Source organism: Stegostoma tigrinum, chromosome 2 (assembly GCF_030684315.1).
Source record: "Stegostoma tigrinum isolate sSteTig4 chromosome 2, sSteTig4.hap1, whole genome shotgun sequence".
Taxonomy (NCBI): Eukaryota; Metazoa; Chordata; class Chondrichthyes; order Orectolobiformes; family Stegostomatidae; genus Stegostoma; species Stegostoma tigrinum.
Genome location: NC_081355.1, coordinates 126,174,470 through 126,197,970, shown reverse-complemented (window position 1 = coordinate 126,197,970; position 23,501 = coordinate 126,174,470). Strand labels below are relative to the sequence as shown.

Here is a 23,501-nt window from a genome sequence, read left to right as displayed (position 1 = left end):
TGGTATTCCCATGGCACTGTGATACCAATTTAACCGGCTGCTTTCTCCTGGATGGTGTCAAGCTTCTTGAGTGTTGTTGGAGCTGCACCCATCCAGGCAAGTGAGGAGCATTCCATCACACTCCTAACCTGTGCCTTGCAGATTGTGGACATCTAGATAACCAGACTGAATCCTGGGATGACAGGACTGACATGGAGAGAGACTGGATCGTTCAGGAGTATATTCACTGGAGTTGGAGCAGCCTCATAAAAGCCATATAAAATTCTGACAGGACTGGACAAGGTAATTGAAGGAAGGGTATTCCTGATGACTGGAGAATCCAGAACTAGGCTAAAGATAGGACATTTAGGACTGAGATGAGGAATTATTTCACCTAGAGTAGAGTGGCCCTGTGAAATTCTCTGCCACAGAAAGCAGGTAAAGCTAAAATGTTGAATGTTCTCAAGAAGGAGTTTAAAATAAGTTGCAGGGCTAAAGGGATGCAAGGGTATGGGGAGAAAGCTGGAACAGAGTACTGTGTTGGACAATCAACCATGATCATCTTGAATAGCAAAGCAGGCTAAAAGTAAAAACGGCCTATTCTTCCTCCTATTTTCAATATTTCTGTGTTTCTATGACAGGCTTTGGGGAGACAGGAGGTGAGTTACTTATTGTATCAGTGATAATGGGAACTGCAGATGCTGGGGAATCCAAGATAATAAAATGTGAGGCTGGATGAACACAACAGGCCAAACAGTATCTCAGGAGCACAAAAGCTGACGTTTCGGGCCTAGATGGGCTCTGATGAAGGGTCTAGGCCCGAAATGTCAGTTTTTGTGCTCCTGAGATGCTGCTTGGCCTGCTGAGTTCATCCAGCTTCACACTTTGTTATCGTGAGCTACTTATGGCAGGTTTCCTGCCTCTCGCCTGCTCTTTTCTTTTTGATTCATTTGTGGGATGTTGGCATCACTGCCCGGCCAGCACTTATTGCCCACCCCTAGTTGCCCTTGAGCAGGTGGTGGTGAGCTGCCTTTTTGAACCACTGCAGTCCTCCTTCTGTGGGTTGACCCAAAATGCTATTAGGGAGGGAATTCCAGGATTTTGACGCAGCAGCAGTGAAGGAATGACGATATATTTCCAACTCAGAATGGTGAGTGATTTGAAGGGGAGTTTGGAGATGGTTATGTTGCCCTTGTCCTTCTAGATGGATTTGGAAGGTGCTGTCTGAGGATCTTTGATGAATTTCTGCAGCGTATCTTGTAGATAGTACACACTCCTGCTACTGAGCATTGGTGGTGGAGAGAGTGAATGCTTATGGATATAGTGCCAATCAAGCGGGTTGCTTTGTCCTGCATTGTATCAAACTTCTTGAGTGCTGTTGGGGCTGCACTCATCCAGGCAAGTGGGGAGTATTCCATCACACTTCTGACATGTGCCTTGTAGATTGTAAACAGACTTTAAGGAGTCAGGGGGTGAGTTACATGCTGCAGTATTCCTTGTTTCTGGCCTTCTCTTGTAGCCACTGTGTTTATGTGGTGAGTGCAGTCGAGTTTCTGGTCAATGGTAACCCCCAGGAGGTTGACAGTGGGGGATTCAGTGATGGTAACACCATTGAGTGTCAAGGAACATTGGTTATATTGTCTCTTATTGGTGACGGTCACAGCTGGCACTTGTGCGGCGCGAATGTCATTTGCAACTTATCAGCCCAAACCTGGATATTGTCCAGATTTTGTTGCATGTGAACACTGACGGCTTCAGTATCTGAGGAGTCACGAATGGTGCTGAACATTGTGCAATCATTGGCGAACATCCCCACTTCTGACCTTATGTTGGAGGGAAGGTCATTGGTGAAGCAGCTGAAGAAGGTTGGGCCTAGGAGGCTACCCTGAGGAGCTCCTGAAGAGATGGCCAGGAGCTGAGATGACTGACTGCCAACAACCACAACCATCTTCCTATGTGTCAGGTCTGACTCCAAACACTGGACAGTTTGCTCCCTGATGCCCATTGATACCAGTTTTGTGAGGGCTCCTTAATATCACACCCAGTTGAATGCAGCCTTGATATCAATAGCTGTCACTCTCACCTCACCTCTGGAATTCAGCTCTTTTGTCCATGTTTGAACCAAGGCTGTAATGACGTCAGGAGCTGAGTGGCCCTGGTGGAACCCAAAATGGGCATCTCTGAGCAGGTTATTGTTGGACAGGTGCTGCTTCATAGCACTGCTAATGACACCTTCCATTACTTTACTGACTTTCTAACCACTTCACTTGTAGCCACTGTATTTATATGGTTAGTCCAGTTCAATTTCTGGTCGGTGGTAACTTCCAGGATGTTGACAGTGAGGGCTCCAGTGATGTTAACACTTCTAAATGTCAAAGGAGGATGGTTAGATTCTCTTTTATTGGAGATGATCATTGCCTGGCATTTGAATAGTATCAATGTCACAGGCTGGATGGCTTCTTCTTAGTCGTTTGACCCTTTAGTGATTCTTTCTGAACTTCTTCTTCTATGATGCTGCTGGTGGGATCCCAGCTGGTGGGACAACTGGACAGGTCAGATCTCAAAGAGGAATCTGGTATATTAGATCATTGGTTTAATTTTTGTAGTTGGTTACCATGGTGGTTAATCACTGAACATGTTTACAAAAGGCTGTCAGTGTCCTTTTACCTAAAGAACACAAGTTTACTGCACTAAACAAAACTAACATACTAAGCCCTCTCTCCCCCTCTCTCTCTGTCTGTCACTTTATAATCGATAGTTTAGAAAGAACTTAACATGAACAGTAAAATAAAGTTTCAACCTGTTTCCAGGCACCTCTTTGAGATATTCAATGCCTAAGAGACATTCTTCCTATCTCAACTGTTTAATTTCTTACTTAATCGATTCTTTCCAGCTCTCTTTCTTGAATTGCTGAGACAGTTTTATAACTTATTCTCAGTTCAAACAACCTAAACCACTTTTCACATCTGACAACTTGAATTTCTGTATGAACTCTTATAGCTTGGATATTTCCACAACCTTTCTGCTAGGGTGAAAACTGTTCTGGACTGAAAACCTGATTCTTCATCTAGTTGGAAACTGTTCTCTTGATCTGAAGGCCTGACTGTTAAGTCAACCGAATTTAATGGCCTCTGGTAAGTTTTCACCATCTGTCATAAATTCAGCACTGTAAACATTTCACCAAGTAACATCACAGGTATAAGCCTTTAACTGAATCATATGCTTCCTTGGAAATGATTTGTTTCGATCACTGTTCAAAATTATTTTCTGACTGCCTTAAAACCACAATTACCTTCACAGAACGGAAACCATAAGCTATCTACCTCTATTTTTAAAAATCCAAATCTAGATAATAAATATATACGTTCAAAACATATAAATCAAGATATACTTCATGTTAAGAAAAAGTCATTATTAACAGTGGAAGACATTATGTGTAATCTTTAACCTATGCTTGGACATTTGATCTCAAACATGGCAGTAGTTTTATATTCTCAGCTAATATCATTGCTGGGCGAGTCAAATTCCAGAATGAAATTCTGCTTGGTAAATGCGTTTTCATTTAGTGAGTTGATCTGTCATTGAAACATATGTATACAACACTCTAGATCTGATTTGCCCTAGATCTGATTTTTACAGTGAAACAGAAATTTATGAATTAAGATGAAAGATAAAAACAGAATAAACCAAACTTTTCATGCATGAATTTTAAATATTTTGAAACACATTGTAAAAATGAAGTCTCATCTATCCTACCACCATCACTGCACTATATTCAAACACCGGAAAGACTTTGCCTGTCTATTAGTCTATTGTTAATTCTCTGATTCTCTATTGTTTAAACTGAACAGTTTACTTCAATCCCTGACCTTGTGTGTTTGGTGGCCTCTTCTTTGATTAATCATGACTGAATTTAAACTTTGGAACAAAAACTAGGTTCCTGGAAAAGCTCAGCAGGTCTGGCAGCATTTGTGAAAGAAAAAACAGAGTTAATGTTTCAGGTCTGGGTTCTGAGGAAGGGTCACCAGACCCGAAGCGTTAACTCTGTTTTTTACTTCACAGATGTTGCCAGATCTGCTGAGCTTTTCCAGCAACTTTGTTTTTGTTCCTGATTTTATAGCATCCGCGGTTCTTTCGGTTTTTATTGAGTTTAAAATTTCTCACCTTTGAATAGCCCCTTTTTTTATCTAGCTTTCTTTTATTAGTTCTCAGAGTGTGGGCATCCTTACTACCAAATATACAACCACATCGCTGAGGGTGTGGAATCACAGGTAGGCCACACCAGATGGTAGATTTCCCATCCTAATGGATATGAATGAAATCAGCAGTGGCTACAGGTCACCATTACACCAGCGTTATACCCAAATTTCTTTACTAAACTTATCTGCCATGGCAGGATTTAAACCCATTGCCAGAATATTAGCTTTGGTTCCTGAATTACTACAGCAGTAACATTATCACTGTATTACCACTTCCCACTATGTTACTGCACTCAAGCCTAATTAAGGGAGGGCTAGCTGACTGAAATCTCTGTCCTTTCATCTTGTTAGAATGGGCTGGGAAGATTGAGTCGTCAGTGCTGGTTGATTGGCAATGAAAAAATTAGGTCAACAGCATTTAAAGATCCTCTACGTATACCTGGTGTAGAATACACAAAACCCATTTCTTTTTGCTGGATTCAGAGCCATTGATAAACAGTTTCGAATTTACACCAGGACAGCCATTTGGAAACGATCTAACTGAGGAAGATCTTGTGATGGGCATGTGTGAAAGGAGAATGTCCTTCTTTGGGATACTAACATCGCAGGCATGAAGTGATCTGTGACAAATAAATGCTGTCTACCCATGATTAATTGAAGTAAGCCTTTTGTAACATGAGAACATACCAAGGCAAGGATAGTTATTAGCAAATATGCAGATAATTTCTTCCTTATGGCCTCTATGTAATTTACCATCAGTTTACTGTCAAACTATATTGTCTCCTTGTTGTTATGTATTTTCTTACACATAAATTGCATGGCAATTCGGTGACAGGATTTTCATTCATATAACTCTTCACAAATCATTCACAAAACAGCCTAAATGCAACCTACAAAATTTGAATGAACATGAATGTCTTTTTCAAAAAAAGATGCTATTATGCAGCTTTGAATGAAGTTTCAAAGCAGGCCAGAATCCTTTCATAAAATGTTCTCACATGTAGTGACAAGGGGCTCATTGTGTGACCTAGTGGTTGGAACATAGAACAGTACAGCACAGTACAGGCCCTTCAGCCCACAATGTTGTGCCGAACATTTTACCCTAATAGGACTGCTGCCTCTTGGCACCAGGGACCAAGGTTCAATTTCACCCTTGGGCGACAGTCTGTGTGGGATTTGCACATTCTTCTCATGGCTGTGTGGGTTTCCTCTGGGTGCTCTGGTTTCTTCACACAGTCCGAAGATGCTCAGGCTGGGTGGATTGGCCATGCTAAATTGCTCATAGAGTCTAGGAAAGCTTAGGCTGGTGGGTTAGCCAGGGGAAATGCAGGTTTAAGGGTTAGGGTGCGATGCTCTTTGGTGGGGTCAATGTGAGCTTGATGGACCAAATGGCCTGCTACCACAGTGTATGCATTCCATTAGGTGGAGGCAGGGCAATTTAATGGATATTGTTATGTGAGATTAGCTGACTACAATGGCCTACTTTTTGGTGCAGAAAAGGGAGCAGCCTGTAGGCCAGGGGTTTGATTATCTGCTCTTCACACACTGCTACAGGGACCGCCAGCTGTATTTTCACCTTCAGGTGTGGAAACCTGAAGTCAGGATCTACCCTGCAGTGAAATAGTCAGTGACCTGGAATTTTAAGCGCTCCTCTAATTGGCGTGGAGACAGGTTTACTGTCAAATTAAGGGTTTGGGCAAGCTCTCAAACCTGGAGATACAAGTCAGAAATGTCAGGCTTCAGCAGAACAACAGGTTGGATGTAAAGGTAATTGGGAGATGGTTCCGACAAGAGGATAACCTTAGGAAAAGCAGCCAGTCATGGGGATGAAGGGTGTGGGAGGGGATCTCCCCCAACAGAGCAATCTTTGGCTGCATCTCCACTCTGCCTGCCTCCTTAATCACTGGTTAAGCCAAATTACTTGCCTGACTGCTCACTAGGGGTTGCCTATCTTCCTGGCCATTGCTGGGAAAGGGGATGGGAAACTGGTTGAACTGCCTCGTCACTTTTCAGATCCATCCCTCTCTGTTCCCAACGTGAGTGAGACTCAGGAATTCAGCTGCAGGCGCCCGAGTAGTGGAGTCTATATGGGGTCGAGTTCTATGTGTTTATTTATGACTTTCTTCATGGAGTGCCAGGCTTCCAGTAATTCCTATGCCTGTCTCTGCTTAGCCTGTCCCAGGATTTTGGTGTTGTCCCAGTCGGATTGGTGTATCTTCTTATCCACGTGGATTGAGATGAGTGAATACTGGTCGTGTCTTTTTGTAGCCATTTGGTGTCCATGTTCTCTTGTTGTTAGTTTCCTTCCTGTTTGTCCGATGTAGTGTTTCTCACAGTCTCTGCAGGGGATCTTGTAGATGACATTGTCCTGTCCATGGCAGGAAGTGGGTCTTTAGTTCGGGTGAGCAGTTGTCACAGGGTTGATGTGGGCTTGTGTTCTGATGCCCAGCAGTCGTAGGAGTCTTGTGGTTCGTTCTGATGTGTTCCTGATGTAGGGTAGTGTGCTGAGTGTCAGGGCGTGTAGCATCTTCTGGGTGTTGTTTGTGTAGGCATCTTCTGACCCAGTTTTTTGGATATCCATTATCCTTGAAAACCTGGAAGAGGTATTCTTCTTCCTCTTGGCATAGTTCTGTGTTGCTGGAGTGTGTTGTTGCCCGTTTAATGAGTGTTCGCATGCAGCTTTGTTTGTGTGTGTTGGGATGGTTACTGTTGAAGTTCAGTACCTGGCCTGTGTGTGTGGCTTTTCTCTGTATTTTTATTTGGAGTTCCCCATTTGTCTTGCGCTCTACCATGACTTCCAGGAATGGGAACTGTTTGTCCTTCTCCTCCCCTCTGGTGAATTTTATTCCAGTGAGGGTGTTGTTTATAAGTTTGTGTCTCCTCCAGTTTGGTCCGTTTAATGTTAACAAAGGTACATAGTGTCCACGTAGCGTATCCATAGTTTTGGTTGGATTAGTGGAAGGGCTGTTCTTTCTAGTCTTTGCATCACTGCCTCTGCTCTGAGTCAGGAGATAAGTGATCCCATGGGTGTCCCATTGATTTGTTTATATGTTTTGCTGTTGAAAGTGAAGTGGTTGGTGAGGCATTGATCCAATAGTTTGAGCATGTCGTCTGTGGAGATGGTTTCACTGGGGTCTTGCTCTTGTTCCAGTAGTGCTGTCATTGTTTCCCTTGTTAGTGGTCTGTCTATTGATGTAAATAGGGCACTGACAACAAATGATATCATGGTCCCTTTGTCATCAATCCTTATGTCTTTGATGGAGTTGAGGAATTCTTGGGCTGAATGGATAGATTTGTTGACTAATGAGGACCTTCAACTCAACTGGGACAATACCAAAATCCTGGGACAAGCTGAGCAGAGACAGGCACGGGAATTGCTAGAAGCCTGGCACTTCACGAAGAAAGTCATTAATAAACACATAGAACTCGGTACCATAAACACTCCACTACGAAGGAAAACCGAAAGTGACGCAATCCAGCTCAACAGATCCCAGGCTTTAAAAACCAGGAGGGAAAACACACCGACGCTTCATCGGAGGCTGCCCTGGTGATATTACCCAGCAAGGTAACAAAACATCTGCGGAACATCAAACCAGCTCGGCGAGCAAGCCAACCTCAGCATAGCAGGACTTCAAGGAAGTAAGGGAGGCAGAGGTGAGAGTAGTGACCATCTTTAACGATAATGTGCTGGAGAAGTCGAAAGAACTAGGACAAATTTCTCAAGGCTCTGTGCGTGATATGGGAGGTCCATTGGCTGGGGAACTCCAAATAAAAGTACAGAGAAAATCCACACACACAGGCCAGGTTCTGAACTTCAACAGTAACCATCCCAACACACACAAACAAAGCTGCGTGTGAACACTCTTTAAATGGGCAACAACACACTCCAGCAACACAGAACTATGTCAAAAGAAAGAAGAATACCTCTTCCAGGTTTTCAAGGATAATGGATATCCAAAAAACTGGGTCAGAAGATGCCTACACAAACAACATCCAGAAGATGCTACACGCCCCGACACTCAGCACACTACCCTACATCAGGAACACATCAGAACGAACCACAAGACTCCTACGACTGCTGGGCATCAGAACACAAGCCCACATCAACCCTGTGACAACTGCTCACCCGAACTAAAGACCCACTTCCTGCCATGGGCAGGGCAATGTCATCTACAAGATCCCCTGCAGAGACTGTGAGAAACACTACATCGGACAAACAGGAAGGAAACTAACAACAAGAGAACATGGACACCAACTGGCTACAAAAAGGCACGACCAATATTCACTCATCTCAATCCACATGGATAAGGAGATACACCAATCCGACTGGGACAACACCAAAATCCTGGGACAGGCTAAGCAGAGACAGGCATAGGAATTACTGGAAGCCTGGCACTCCATGAAGAAAGTCATAAATAAACACATAGAACTCGACCCCATATACACTCCACTACAAAGTGAGGCAATCCAGCTCAACGGACCCCAGAGTTTAAAAACCAGGCGGGAAAACACACCGATGCTTCATCAGAAGCTGCACTGATGAAGTTACCCAGCAAGGTAACAAAACGTCTGCGAAACAACAGACCAGCTCAGCGAACCGACCAACCTCAACACCCACAACCCGATCTACAAATCTACTCCAAAACCTTAGAGTTCTGGTAGGCTGCTAGTGCTTTCCACTGTGAAAACTGATGTAAAGTATCTATTCACTTCCTCCGCCATTTCTTTGTTCCCTGTTACTACATCTCCAGCCTCATTTTCCAAAGGCCAACATTCACTCTTGCCTCGGTCTTACCTTTTAGATATCTAAAAGACCTCTAGTAATCTTCTTTTATGTTATTAGATTGCTTATTCTCATATTTCATTTTCTCCCTCCTTATTGGTTTTTTAAGTCTTCCTCTGCTGTTTCAAAGTCTTCCCAATGCTTTGGTTTCCCACTAATGATTGTTTGATTGATTGATTGTATTGTCACGTGTACCGAAATACAGTGAAAAAACTTTATGAGCAGTACAGGCAGATCACAGCAAGCAAAGAATGTACCTTTCCGATTCCTCAACTCTACCAAAGCAGACTCTACACCTTTCTACTCAATGACTTCTTGCTATCAACTTAATTTCATTTCTTACCAACAAGGCAATCCCATCTCCTCTGTCCATCTGCCTGTCCTTTCTACAGGGCGTGTATTACTGGATACTTAGTTCCCAGCCCTGATGCCCTTGCAGCCATGTCTCTGTAATGCCTGCAGCATCAATCCCGCCAATTTCAACCTGCATTCAAAGCCCAATTACCTTACTCTGTAAACTGTGTGTACTTGATTCCAACACCCTCAATCCTGCATTGACCATACTATTTCTCATTGTTGTCCTCTCATCTGTTGTTCCTGATGTTAGATACCTTTCCATATTCTCTGTTCTTTTACTTGGTCTGGAAAAATTAACAACTTCTCCTAAGCCATCCCCCTTTTAACCTTTTCCATTATTTTCCAAGCAACCATCCACAGCCCTAATTGTGTGATTCACCAGGACTCAGGACCTAGCATGGTCCAGGTATGGCCCATCCCATTGGAACAATTCCCTCCTTCCCTAGTACTGTTGTTGATGTCACATGAATTTGAGCCCATTTCTCTCACATCAAACTTTGAGCCATGTATTTACATCTTTAATCTTGTTGATATTGCGCCAATTTGTTCATGGCCCAGGTAGTAATCCAGAGATTATAACACAGTGTGAAGCCAGAGGAGCACAACAGGCCAGGCAGCATTTGAGGAACAGGAAAGTTGACGTTTCAGGTGGGGACCCTTCTTCAGATTTGGGTACAACCTTTATTCAGGTCTGTTTGTCTAACAAGAATCCCAAACCTTTCAGACAAGCTTAAGGATGAGGCTCCTTTAGCACTGCCTCCTGGATCCCTCTCTCCTGTCCCTGATCTCTGACTGAATTCAAGATAATCTAAGGGGTATGACTGTCTCCTGAAAAACAACATTCAGATAACTCGCCCCCTCCCCGATGTGTAGTTCAGACTCCAGCTCCTCAGCTCTGAGCCAGGTTCCTCAAGCAACCAACACTTGCTACAGGTGTGGCCAACATGAACAACATTAGGATCTACCTCCTCCCATACCATCCAGGTACAACACGTCGCTTGGCCCAACTTCTCTATTTTAATTACTTTGGCCTTAATTTGTTACTTCTTACAATTGCTACTAGTTTTTTATAGTTTGCAAGCTGTAAATACTTCACTATTTACATTCAATCTGAAAGTAACCAATAGTGGATAGTCAAATTAGCAGCTATTACCAACCAATGAACTTATGGATTTCCGGTGATGTAACTCTGTTTTGTGCTGGATTCCCATCCCTAGGCTTTCATTTATCCTGTTAAAAAACACTCTTACAAGATATGAACCAAGAAAAGCAAACAGAAAGCACCTCTTCCCCTTGCATCCAATTTCCATGCTGCCTCCAAATTCCCTGAACTCAGACTGTGCCTCAATCAGGGGGTGGTCTCTCCTTCATGACCATGTGAAACTTACTCAGGCCACAAGTGACCCTGCAAGCACTGCTATTGAAAGAGGACACAAGATATGGTCGTGAGTCAATACTGCATGAATAGGTACAGGCTCAGAAGATCTAGTACAGCCGCAGGGACTTGCTAGTCAGTAAAAAAATTGGAACGTCTATAGTTTGAAGACATAAGGTGAATCAGCAAAGCTCTGAAATATATTTGCACCCCATTTTTGGTCTTATTCCCTAGAGAGCCACACTTAGAACATAGAACATAGAACAGTAGAGCGCAGTACAGGTCCGTCAGCCCATGATGTTGTGCCGAGCTTTTACCTGAAACCCAAGTTATCTAACCTCCACCCCTACCTTATACTGTCATCCATATGCCTACCTGATAGCTGCTTAAATGCCCCTAATGAGGCCAAATCCAGTACCCTCTCTAGCAACGCCCCACCATTCTCTGAGTAAAAACCGATCTCTGACATCTCCCTTATATCTACCTCCACTCACTTTGAAACTACGCCCACTCGTAATAGCTACTTCCACCCTAGGAAAATGTCTCTGGCTGTCCACTCTAGCTATATTTCTGATCATTTTGTAGACCTCTGTCAAGTACACACACACACACACACACACGCACACACACACACTTTAAATCGGTGCCTGACAATAGACCTGGAATTGTCTCAACTATCCTGCCTCTGGGATTTAAACCAGGACCTGACCAGGAACAGACAACTTTTGGGTCTGCAGCTGGGAGCAGATCCAATTGAAGCTGATGATCCACCTTCCATAGCTGTCGGTCCATTTAGACAGATGGCACTGTTGCAAACTTGACAAGGCCAACATAGAGGTGGACATTGCTAAGGCTGCAGCAAGGAGGAAAGGCACCTCGTGGGCAAGGTAAGCCACTAAGGTTACCACGGCTGGCAATACTCTATGGTAATGGGAAAATGCTGATCAATCTTTTCCTTCCTGCTCTGAAACTTCTGCTCTATTTTCTGAGGCATCCCACTTTGCAGCTTGTCCCCAATGAGCTGGTCAAATCCAGCCCCAGTTTCAGAGAATTTGATTGTCATGTCTATCATTCTCTGACTCTCTGCAATGATCTTTTACCACCCTATCCATGAATATTACCAACTGTATTTACTGTTTCAGAAGTACAATGGCCATCGTGAATTTCATGGGGTCATCGATGCATGAACATGATCATTTAATTCACCTAAACTGCAAAAGTCAAAGGTCATTAGTCCCTTCATTTAGTAGGCATCTAGACAACAATCCCAGGGCTGCAACTGCAGATAGTTTCATTGCACGAGATACTTTATAACACTCAGCTGTAACAACATTTCATTCCCATTCTCCATTGATTAAAACGAAATAAAATCCCACCAAAATAACATCTTTATTATCGTACTGTGGATGGGGGCATTTCTTTGTCCCTTCTGGTAGATCCTGACTTTTATTTTTAGCTTTCAAACGTTCCTTTTCAGGTTCTTGGATTAAGAAAAAAGAAGGTTTTCAGAACTAGTTATGCACAGTGCGTTGATAAACAAAATAGCTCTAATGCTTGGTGTAAGTATGAAGCATCAATTTTTAACTAGGTGGGAAACACATGCTTTTCGTGACTAGATTGGCACTTCCCCTGGCCATTTTGTGGCAAGAAGCTGCTCCTGCTTGATTTCCACTATTAAATTTAAATTTCCTTTGGCACTTTGGAAGCAGGCCATTTGGCCCATCAAGTTGGTGTGAGCCCTCTGAAGGGCCTTTCCTCCTCTAGCCACCAAGTCCTAAGCTCCATTGTGATCATGAGCAAATAGTGGGACATCTTCAGCTTTACTAATTTTTGGCACTCAGAATTACTTGGGCTGAGATTTGTGATGTATCGCTGTTGTGAGGAATAACTGAGACAGGCAGAAGTGAGAATTTTTCTCAGTATGTGGCAACTAAATTATTTGCTCAGTTCTTAAGATAGCCAACTCTTTCGGAAGCTCTTTTTCTGCTCTTCTCCTGACATGGAATTGAATTGCCCTCTTTAAATCTCAGATATGGTCAGATGTCGGGCAAGTTTTCCCTGCCCCATTCCTCCACCAAGCCTACTCACAATGTGAGTTCCCCAGGAGTGCATATTAACTATAAGTTGTATGGCCTCTCACTTTTGTCCCTGGCCAAATGGTACAATTATTCCAAACATTTCACCTCTTTGGAGACTGGCTTCAGAGCCTCTACATAGATAAATACAATGCTGTGCTGGAAGGTTGGGTAATATGTAACAGCAGACCAGCCTAAAACTGTCTTTTTATTGGTCAGCATGGCAGGCTGTATCCAATACAAAGGTCTCAAACCTTTCCAATTTAAAGTGCAAGTATTTATGACATACGAGAACCAGAAGACAACAAAAAGACTATAATGTATCTCCCCATATTGCCTTCAACATTAACTCCCTCCATTACTAATGTTAGGTAGCAATGATGCACAGTGTACCATACACAAGATGCACTGCACCTTCAAGCCCATGACCTCTACCACCTAAAAGGACAAGGGCAGCAGGTACATGAGAACACCACCAAGGTATTTTGTAGGTGATGTAGATTTTGTAGATAACTGTGACAAACACTACATAGGACAAACAGGCAGAAAGCTAGCCACCAGGATACATGAACATCAACTAGCCACAAAACGACATGACCCACTATCACTCGTATCCTTACATACAGCTGAGGAAGGACACCACTTTGTTTGGGACAACACATCCATCCTAGGACAAGCCAAACAGAGACACGCACGAGAATTCCTAGAAGCATGGCATTCCAACCGGAACTCCATCAACAAACACATTGATTTGGAGCCAATCGACCATCCCCTGAGGAAAAGAACAGGAAATGACATCACCAACGCAGGAAACGACATCACCAACCCAAGGAAACCTAACCAGATAAATAGAAAGCGGGACATAACACCAGCGCTTCGTCGGAGGCTCACTGATGATGTTACCTAGAATGGTGACGAAACGTCTGAAAACTAACCTTCCAGCTCAGCGAGCAAACTCACATCCAGAGTCTTTATTCCAGACAGTAGAGAGTATACTGGTGATCAGGTTGGAGAAGTAAGAAAAGAGAAAATGCCTAGTGCATTATTTTAATTTCCCATTGCAAAACCAGCAGTCTTATTGTGATACTGGTCAGCAGTTCTGGGAAAAAGAAGGGATTGGAGATATAACGAACAAAGAACAGTACAGCACAGGAACAGGACCTTTGGCCATTCAAGCTTGTGGCGATACATTTTGCACTTATATATGAAAACTGTCTTCACTTACAGGGTCCGTATCCCTTTATTCCCTTCCTGTTCACTATTTTGTCCAGGAGCTTCTTGAATGTTGCTATTGTGCCTGCTTCCACCACCATCTCCCAGCAGCGTGTTCCAGGCACTCACTACCCTTTGTCCGAAAAACTTGTCTCACACATCCCTTTTAAACTTCATCCCTGCACCTTAAACCTGAGTCCCCCAACAACTGACCCCTCCACTCTGAGGAAAAAAAACCTTATACTTTCTACACTATCCATGCCATTCACAATCTTATGAACTTCTATCAGGTCGCTCCTCAAACTCCAGAGCTCCAGTAAGAACAAGCCCAGTCTATCCAATCTTTCTGCAGAGCTAAGATCCCCTAGATCAGGCAACATCAGAGCAAACCTTTTCTGTACCCTCTCCAAAGCATCCACATCCTTCTGGTAATGTGGTGACCAGATCTGTATGCAATATTCCACGTATGGCCTAACTAAGGTTCTATAACGTCACAGCAATACCTGCCTATCCTTTATACTGAATACCCCTTCCAATGAAGGCAAGCATGATACAGGCCTTTTTTACTACCTCACCTACCTGTGCTAGCACCTTCAGTGATCTGTGGACCTGCACACCCAGATCTATCTGCATAACAATACCCCTATGGGTTATGCCGTTCACTGTATAATTTCCAACTGTACTTGACCTTCCAAACTGTACCACCTCACATTTATCTGGATTAAACTCCATCTGCCGTTTTTCTGTCCATGCCTCCAACTGATCTATATCCTGCTGTATCCTCTGACAACCCTCTTCACTATCCACGACTCCGACAATCTTTGTATCATCTGTAAACATACTAGTTATGCAAGGTACATTTTCTTCTACATCATTTATGTAGGCCATGAACGGCAGAGGTCCCAGTCCTGGTCTCTGGGGAACAAGCATCCTCTCCCTCCACCATTGGTGCTCAGTAGCAGCAGTGTGTACTATCTTCAAGACGCACTGCAGAAATTCACCAAAGATCCTCAGATGGCACCTTCCAAACACACAATCACCTCCATCTAGAAGGACAAGGGCAGCAGACATATGGGAACACCACCAATGCCAAGTTCCTCTCCAAGCCACTCACCACCCTGAGTTGGAAATATATTTCCCTTCCTTCACTGTCGCTGGGTCAAAATCGTGGAATCCCCCCCTTAATAGCATTGTGGGTCAACACAGCACGGGGACTGCAGCAGTTCAAGAAGGCAGCTCACCACCACCTTCTGAAGGGCAACTAGGGACAGGCAGTGGCCAGCCAGTAAATTAATTTTAAAAAAGAAATCACTAGTCACAACTCTTCATTCCAAAAAGTAGTGTCGTAGTGGTGCTCCACAAGGATCAGAGAATTTATTCCCAGTCCCACTTCTATTCCTGAATCTTATTTTCCACTATCACATTAGGCTCCTTCTTCCAGTACACACTCTTAAGTGGAATGAGGACAAGATTGATGGGATATGAGGTTATTTGAATTAACTAAAGGAAACATAGAGCCATGGATGGTGGAGTGGGGGCGTGGCGTGGAGTGGGATTTTAGTTGGGATAGATCACCAAATGATCTGGCAAGGCCAATGTCAACCAGAGACCTGCAGCTCCTCAATGACAATGGATCAGTGTGAGATTTCTGGGAGAAAGACCTGCCTTTGAGTGCTCTGTGATCCCAATAGCACTGGAATTGAGTAGTGGCCACTGCTACAACTATGGGCAACCCTGGACTTCAGATAAGTTAGGGATTTGGATGGAGTTGGTTAGAGTCAGGATTTGGATGGAATTGGTTAGAGTTAGAATTAAGATTTGGATGGAATTGGTTAGAGTTAGGATTTGGGCCTCAATGAGGGGATGGGAGGGGATGAGGTTTGGAAGCCAGGGAGGTGAGGGATAAAGGAAGATTAAAATCTCTGCGTTGGATTGTACAAATGACGGGGAATGCACTCTCAGAGGAGGTACCAACCCTTTCAGCAAGGAATTTGGAAGGCTAATAAAATCTTAATGTTTATTACGAGGGAAACTTAATATAAAAGTAGCAAATTTGTGTATCATGCATGCAGGACATTGACAAGAGTTAAAGACATCAAGGGTACTGTGTACAGTTCTGCTCTTTGTACTTAAGAAACGGATTCAGACAAGGTTTATCAGACCAACACATGAAACGGGTGTGTTGTGTTTTGAGGGAAGGTTGGACATTTTCAATCCAGGTATCCGCTGGAGTTCAAAAGCGAAACAGACGATTTGATTGAAATATAAGATCCTGAGGGGTCTTGGGACAAGGTCTATTTGGAAATGATGTTCCTTGCTGTGGGAAAACCTAGAACCAGGGGGTCACTGCTTAAGAATACAGGGTCACCCATTTAAAATAGAAACAAAGCAACTTTCTTTTTCTCACCGGGGTTGAAAGCGTTTGGGGCTTTTTTTTCGGAAAAAAGCAGAAGCAAAATCTTTGAAGATTTTTCAGGCAGAAGTCTTTGATAACCAAGAGGGTGTGGGTTATCAAGGGTGTTAGGAATATGGAATAAATCAGATCAGCCACGGTCTTGGTGAATGGTATAGCAGGCTTGAAGGGCTGAGCAGCCTCTTCCTGCTTCTCTGTATGTTTCTGCCTGACAGTCATCTGCAGACTCAGTGCTGCTCGACTGCTTGCATTGCCTCTGCCTTCTCCAGCCACACATGAAACTGCAGTGGAGAAAGAATCAGGCCATTAATTGTGCCCCCCAGTAGGCCTAAGGGTAGCCAGGTTCCATGATGCACCGTTCATCCATCATAGTCTGAACAGGCCAGGCTAAAGAAGGACTCGAACCAGTTACCCATTCGATTTTACGGCCCCACACCCACCTTCAACCACGCAAAATTCACCACATAGACTTGTATTACAGTTGGCCATTCAACCCAATGAGGCCATGCCTGCTACTGGCAAAGCAATCCAGTTAGTCCTGCTCCCCTTCTTGATCCACATATATAACCCTGGAGGTTTAATTCCTTCAAGTCGCAAACCCATTTCCTTTTGAAACTCCAACCATTTTTCTTCCCTTAGTTCCCCAAAGTGCCTCTGAAGCGGCACAGTGGCTCGGTGGTTCGCACTGCTGCCTCTCAGCCGAGGGACCCAGGTTTGATTCCATGCTCGGGCGACTGTCTGTGTGGAGTTTGCACGTTCGCCCCGTGTCTGCGTGGGTTTCTTCTGGGTGCCCTGGTTTCCTTGCACAGTCTAAAGATGGCACAGGTTCGGTGGATTGGCCATGCTAAATTGCCCATAGTGGGCAGGGTAGGTGGATTGGCCATGCTAAATTGCCTATAGTGGGCAGGGTAGGTGGATTGGCCATGCTAAATTGCCTGTAGTGGGCAGGGTAGGTGGATTGCCCATGCTAAATTGCCCATAGTGGGCAGGGTAGGTGGATTGGCCTTGCTAAATTGCCTGTAGTGGGCAGGGTAGGTGGATTGCCCATGCTAAATTGCCTGTAGTGGGCAGGGTAGGTGGATTGGCCATGCTAAATTGCCCGTAGTGGGCAGGGTAGGTGGGTTAGCCAAAGGAAATGCAGGGATTACAGTGACAGGGTAAGTGGTATGTTCTTTGGAGGGTCAGTGTGCACTTGATGGGTTGAATGGTCTGCTTCCATATTGTAAAGATTCTATGCAAGTTGCTGATGCAGTGTTCAGGCAGAACTGTCTTCTATGGAATGTCCACACAGTGCAGTAATTTATACCCTTATAGCTTATGCTTAGATGATACACCAACTGGCACTCCAATGAGTATCCAAGTGAGATGACCGCAGAATACCACAAGTTATTAAATCTCTTTGTGCAGGCGGGTGCACGTCAACAAAATGTTTTGTTGGATGTAAAGTGCGGAGGAGAATGAAAGGCACCACGTAAATGCACTTCTGCCGCACGGTTGTGTATAAATCACTGTGAGGACATTCAGACCTATAAAAATCCTTCAACAGAGCTCAGTAATACTCAGCACAATGTCCCCGGTTAACCCATTGTTCAGGCACAGCCAGAGAGAAGGCTGTTCTCTAAATACTAACCTGTCAGAATAAACTAGGCGTTCAATCTGTTTGAAACATGGCTCAAAGAAACCTCTTGTTAATTGTTGTGGATAGAGAGAAGCACCAGAGAGAATCACGTGAGGCTGATGTTTCCAACATGAAAAAAAATCTTTATTGACAACCCGGGTTAAATCCTGCCCAGGTTGAATCACCAATAGTACCATTGTGGCTAGCCACCTTCCTCTGAAGTGCAAGCGTGACAGGAAGGGTTTCATTTACTTTTCCAAGTACAGTGAGCTCTCACCCCTCAGCTCAGAAACAGCAGAGAAAGGCATAAATTAACAGGAAATGCACTTCTGGCACTAATACCTCAACAAATAAACACATCGCTGGAAGGGCAGTATCACCATTGCTTTAGAAGGGAGATACACAACATTTACACTTTTTCATACAAAGTAAAAGGTCAGAATGTGACCATTTGGTGCATATCACAAATGATGCTGTCCCCCTGGTTCTGTACATAATACACTACCTCCCTCTCTCCTTTTCACACACATAAAAAGACATTTTAAAAAGGGATTGCTTGTCTGCAGGGAGGTTTAAGTGATCTAACAAGCATGCTCAATACCGTTAATATATAATTTTGAAGGCAACTATGTCTGTGGATTCTACCACCAAACCTCATGTCTATAAACTTTGGAGACTGCTGAGATGAAAGACCATTCATTCTGCAAATTACTGCAGAACTAATGAACACTTAATTAGTGCACAGAGAAAAATTAAATGATGCAACATTTTCCACAGTATTGCGAGCCCATTATCTCATTGGAATAGCTCACTCAAACAACAATAACTTGTGGCTGATTTTCCCAGCAGAAGATAAAGATTTAGGAAACAGGCCTGGGATCTACACAATAGCACAAACAATTCATGGAACTTTCTGTAGGAAGTGAGTCACATCGTAATTAGTTACACTTGCGGTCGTTTTTTTTCTGTTCTGCCTTCAGAGGGAATACTTGGCTGACTGTTCTATTAGAACAACCACGATGTGACAGGTAATTAAAGCCAAGGCCCAGGAGTGATCGTTATACAAAAGCATCATTTGCAGAGCTGTTTATGCAACGGTTCAAGCATCAACATGCCAACAAGGAGCAAATTACTCACATAAACTCAGGAAATGCTGGAACTGCAGCTCCATCAGCATCAGGATATACATTGGCTAGAGGCAAGCAACACTGATGATATCATGAGGCAGTGATAAAATGGTGGAGGTGGGAGCTAAATGTGTTTACTAATTGTTGAAAGCACACCAAGAGAAGCGATTAAAACCCGATTTTCACCTTGTTATGCCTCGCTGCGGTAGTGTGCTGACAATTAAATCCCACAGTTCCCAGAATCATTACAAAAATTAAAGATTTTTAAAAGTGTACCTGATTTACCTTTCAGACCCAGAACAGACAGGCCAGGTTTCTGCACTTAACAAGAATTATTTATTATTAAAAATAAATGATTCTTAGTCTTTTTTTAAAAAAATGAACTGTTGACAAGTTAACTATTAATTAAACCCACTTATAAGCTACCCTTCCATCCACAGATACAGACAGATGCAAGACAAAATGGTGTAATAGGCAAAGGGAAAACCGTTCAGTGGCTCCAGTTCACAAGGCTTGCAGAGGTGACCTTTCATTGATGAGAATGCTGTGCCTTGATTTTTCTTCTCCAGGTACTTTCACTTGTTTGAACCTTAGCCAAGAACAGAAGTTGAGAAGGAAGAACCTTAATGATAACCTCAGGCAGTGCAGGAATTAAGCCCACACTGTTGGCAACACTCTTATTACAATCTAACTATCCAGCCAACCAAACTGACTGACCTGCTATGATTTGGTTTCACTATAATGTCCTTTAGGGAAGGAAACTGCCATCCTTACCTGGTCTGACCAATATGTGACTCCAGACCCATAACAATTTGGTGAATCTTAACTGCCCTCTGGGCAATAAATGCCAGCCTAGCCAGCGACACCCGCATCCCATGAACAAGTAAATGAATAAATCAAAAACACAGAAAAAAATAAAAAGACATGGTCTGTATAACCTGAAGCAAAAGCCTGAAATTGTTTGGAGAAACACAGCTTGTTTGAGGAGCCCCAATATTCAGTTGAAATTGGAAGAGAAACAAGTTGCTTTCTTAAGGGTTCCAACTGCTGCTGTGCTAAGGAATTTGAACTTTGCAGGGTTCATCTATCCAGACAGTCCAATGGTGCAAAGAGTCATATGCCAATGTGTGTGTATGCCAAGCAGCCTGCCCAGTTTGGAAATAATACAGTGAAGCCCACAGTGTTTGTGTAATTATGTCTGATCACTGGATCTAGGCTATCAACTACAACAGAGAGAGTAATTACTTCAGGACTGTGTGCAGTGAAGGTCCTGAGCCCAGGTATACTCTACTTAGAGCATGCTCTGTTTGGTGTTCTTCAGATCTTTCGTTCCCAGTCTACAGCAGTTTTTCTCCTGTGCTCTCACCATGAACTAATACAAGCTTGGGTAAATGCCAGGGTAGCTGTCATTCATGTTTCCAATTCTGTACTTTAGGTGTCAGCGGTGTGCAACTTCATAGACTTAAATCATCTTTTGCACTGAGACTATCTTCCAAAACGTCTAACTTGAATGAGATTGCCCTGGCTAACTGGCAGTACCTTTTTTTTTGCTGGGTGACCCATCATTGCATGCTGCAAAGTATTCTCTGTTCTACAACTCCCTTACACCTCTTTCATTGCATCTCAGACCTGCCCTTATTTCAGGTGAGCATGTATTTTAAGTTTTGTTACATTAACCATTTCCCATCGTTCCAACCCAAATATTTATCAATATAAAGATAACATGACTGCATCATGCACAGCCACTCATTGACTCCCGGTTGTCATGCAGTTTGAGCCCATTCTGTCATTGCATCAGTATTGCTTTAATTTGCACCAACTTAAGCCAACATTTTGGCTTGTACAACAAGATGATAATGCCAGCCATAATCCTGAACTGGATAAAGACCACCCTGGGAAAGAATATTTGCTGAATGAAGCCCTTTCGTGTCCAGATGGTTCTGCTCAGGTCGACTCAAGTGAAACCTTCCACATGCATGTCTTTAGCAGAGTGCAGCCCACCTCAGGTAGGGGGAAACCTCCATCTGATCGTTCTCCTGGAATTCCTTCAGACATAGTAGGAACTGCAGATGTTGCAAGATCTGAGATAACAAGGTGCAGAGCTGCTCGAACACAGCAGGCCAAGCAGCATCAGAGGAGCAGGGAGAGCTAACATTTCAGACCCAGATGCTTCTTCAGAAATGGGGGAGGTGAAGGAGACTGCTTTGCTGGACACCTACGCTCAGTTTGCATTAAACAACTCCCCCTCCCATTCCTCAGATGACATGTCCATCTTGGGCCTCCTGCAGTGCCACAATGATGCCACCCGAAGGCTGCAGGAACAGCAACTCATATTCCGCTTGGGAACCCTGCAGCCCAATGGTATCAGTGTGGACTTCACAAGCTTCAAATTCTCCCATCCCCCTTCTGCATCCCAAAACCAGCCCAGCTCGTCCCCACTTTCCTAACCTGTCCTTCCTTCCACCTATCCCAACCTCCCTCCTCAAGCCCCACCCCCATCTCCTACCCACTAACCTCATCCCGCCCTCTTGACCTGTCCGTCCTCCCTGGACTGACCTATCCCCTCCCTACCTCCCCACCTACACTCACCTTTACAGGCTCCATCCCCGCCTCTTTGACGGGTCTGTCTCCTCTCTACCTATCTTCTCCTCTATCCATCTTCTATCTGCCTCCCCCTCTCTCTCCCTATTTATTTCAGAACCCCCCTTCCCCTCCCCAATTTCTGATGAAGGGCCTAGGCCCAAAACATCAGCTTTCCTGCTCCTCTGATGCTGCTTGGCCTGCTGTGTTCATCCAGCTCTACACCTTTTTATCTCCTGGAATTCCTCTTTGTTTTTTAGTTTCCTGAGGCAGGAGGTGTTCTAGAAAGGTCTCCATCCTAGCAGCAAAGTCATAGTGGAATTGTACCAATAAAGTTAAATTATTTTTTAAAAACCCAGTGAGTATCAGGCCTTGCTACCTCTTACTGCCACAAATGATGAGCAACATACAGGTGCAAAATCTGTAGTTCTCACAAAGGAAGTGATACTGGTGATTCTTTACTCTAAGGCACAGCCAAAGACTTTTTTTGGTCATTTGAACTTAGAGTCGTAGCGATTAGAAATTAAAAACAGCCAAGGCCCTCTCTAAATGGGCTAGGACTTGTGTTAGGTTGGAAAAGTGTGTAAATATATTTTAATAATCAGCCTGTTCAAAAATGTTGTTATGTACTTTGAGAGCAGATGGGTCTTGAATCTGATTCTCCTGGCTCGGAAACAGGGATTTGATTTGATTGGTTTATTGTTGTCACATGCACCGAGATACAGTAAAAAGAGTTGTTTTATGTGCTACACAGGCAGATCATACCGTACAAAGTGCCTCAGGGTGGCAGGACAAAGTGCAGAATACAATGCTACAGCCACAGAGAAGGTGCAGAGGGAGAGACCAGAATTAACATTTGAGCCATCAGTTCAAAAGTCCGATATTAATGGGGAATAAGCTGTTCTTGAATCTGTTTTTATGTGTATTCAAACTTTTACATCTTCTGTCAGATGAAAGAGAGTGAAAGAGAGGATAACCAGGGTGGAAGGGGTCTTTGATTATGTTGTTTGCTTTCCCAAGGAAACAACTGTTGCATCATGAGAACTCAAAGGTAAAGTTGTTCCAGTCCCACTCTCTTGAACAACTTTACCTTTGAGTTCTCATGATGCAACAGTTGTTTCCTTGGGGTCACCATGGGGTTCCTGCCTGCCCTTTCACCCTTACCTGAGGACAACTGGTGATGTGTTTAACCTGGGGGTCAGCACACCTCAGGTAAGGGTGAGAGGGCAGGCAGGAATCCCATGGTGACTTAGCCTGTACAAGGATTGAATCTGCACTGTTAACATCACACACTGCATTGCAAACCAGCTGTTCAGCCAAATGAGCTAACCACACACAGTGTGTATCCTTCATTGTTTAGATCAAAGACACCTTACAGAGCAGAGTTTAATGCAGGTTGCTTAAATTAAAATGGTTAATTAAATTCAAAATACATATAGAATGTTAAATAGAGGGAATGAAAAGTGGGATTTAGAGAAAAAAGGCAGGAAGAAAATGCTTTTAAACATCTTGTAATAGAATCATAGAGGTCTACAGCACAGAATAAAGGGCCTTTGTCCCATTGAGTCTGTGCCAAGCAAAAACAAGCACCTGACTATTCCGATCCCCTTATGCATCTAATGACTTCCTACATTATATGCGGGTTTTGTGTCTCACCCTTATAGGCAATGAGTTCCAGATTCCCAAGAGCCTCTAGGTAAAGATATTTTTCCTTACTGTACCTCTAAACTTCCTGCGCCTTCCTTAAATCCTTCCCCCGGTCATCGAACCCTCCACCAAGGAG

General features: G+C 43.7%; 1 protein-coding gene across 1 annotated transcript in view; it reads right to left on the bottom strand.

Moving 5' to 3' along the window:
* Positions 1 to 19,216, bottom strand: part of jcada (junctional cadherin 5 associated a) — a 294,400-nt gene extending 275,184 nt beyond the window's left edge. Inside the window, exon 1 of the mRNA XM_048560759.2 lies at positions 19,149 to 19,216. The gene's annotated coding sequence lies outside the window, so the exon portion shown is untranslated. The remainder of the gene's footprint in view (positions 1 to 19,148) is intronic.
* Between the last annotated feature and the right edge of the window lie 4,285 nt (positions 19,217 to 23,501).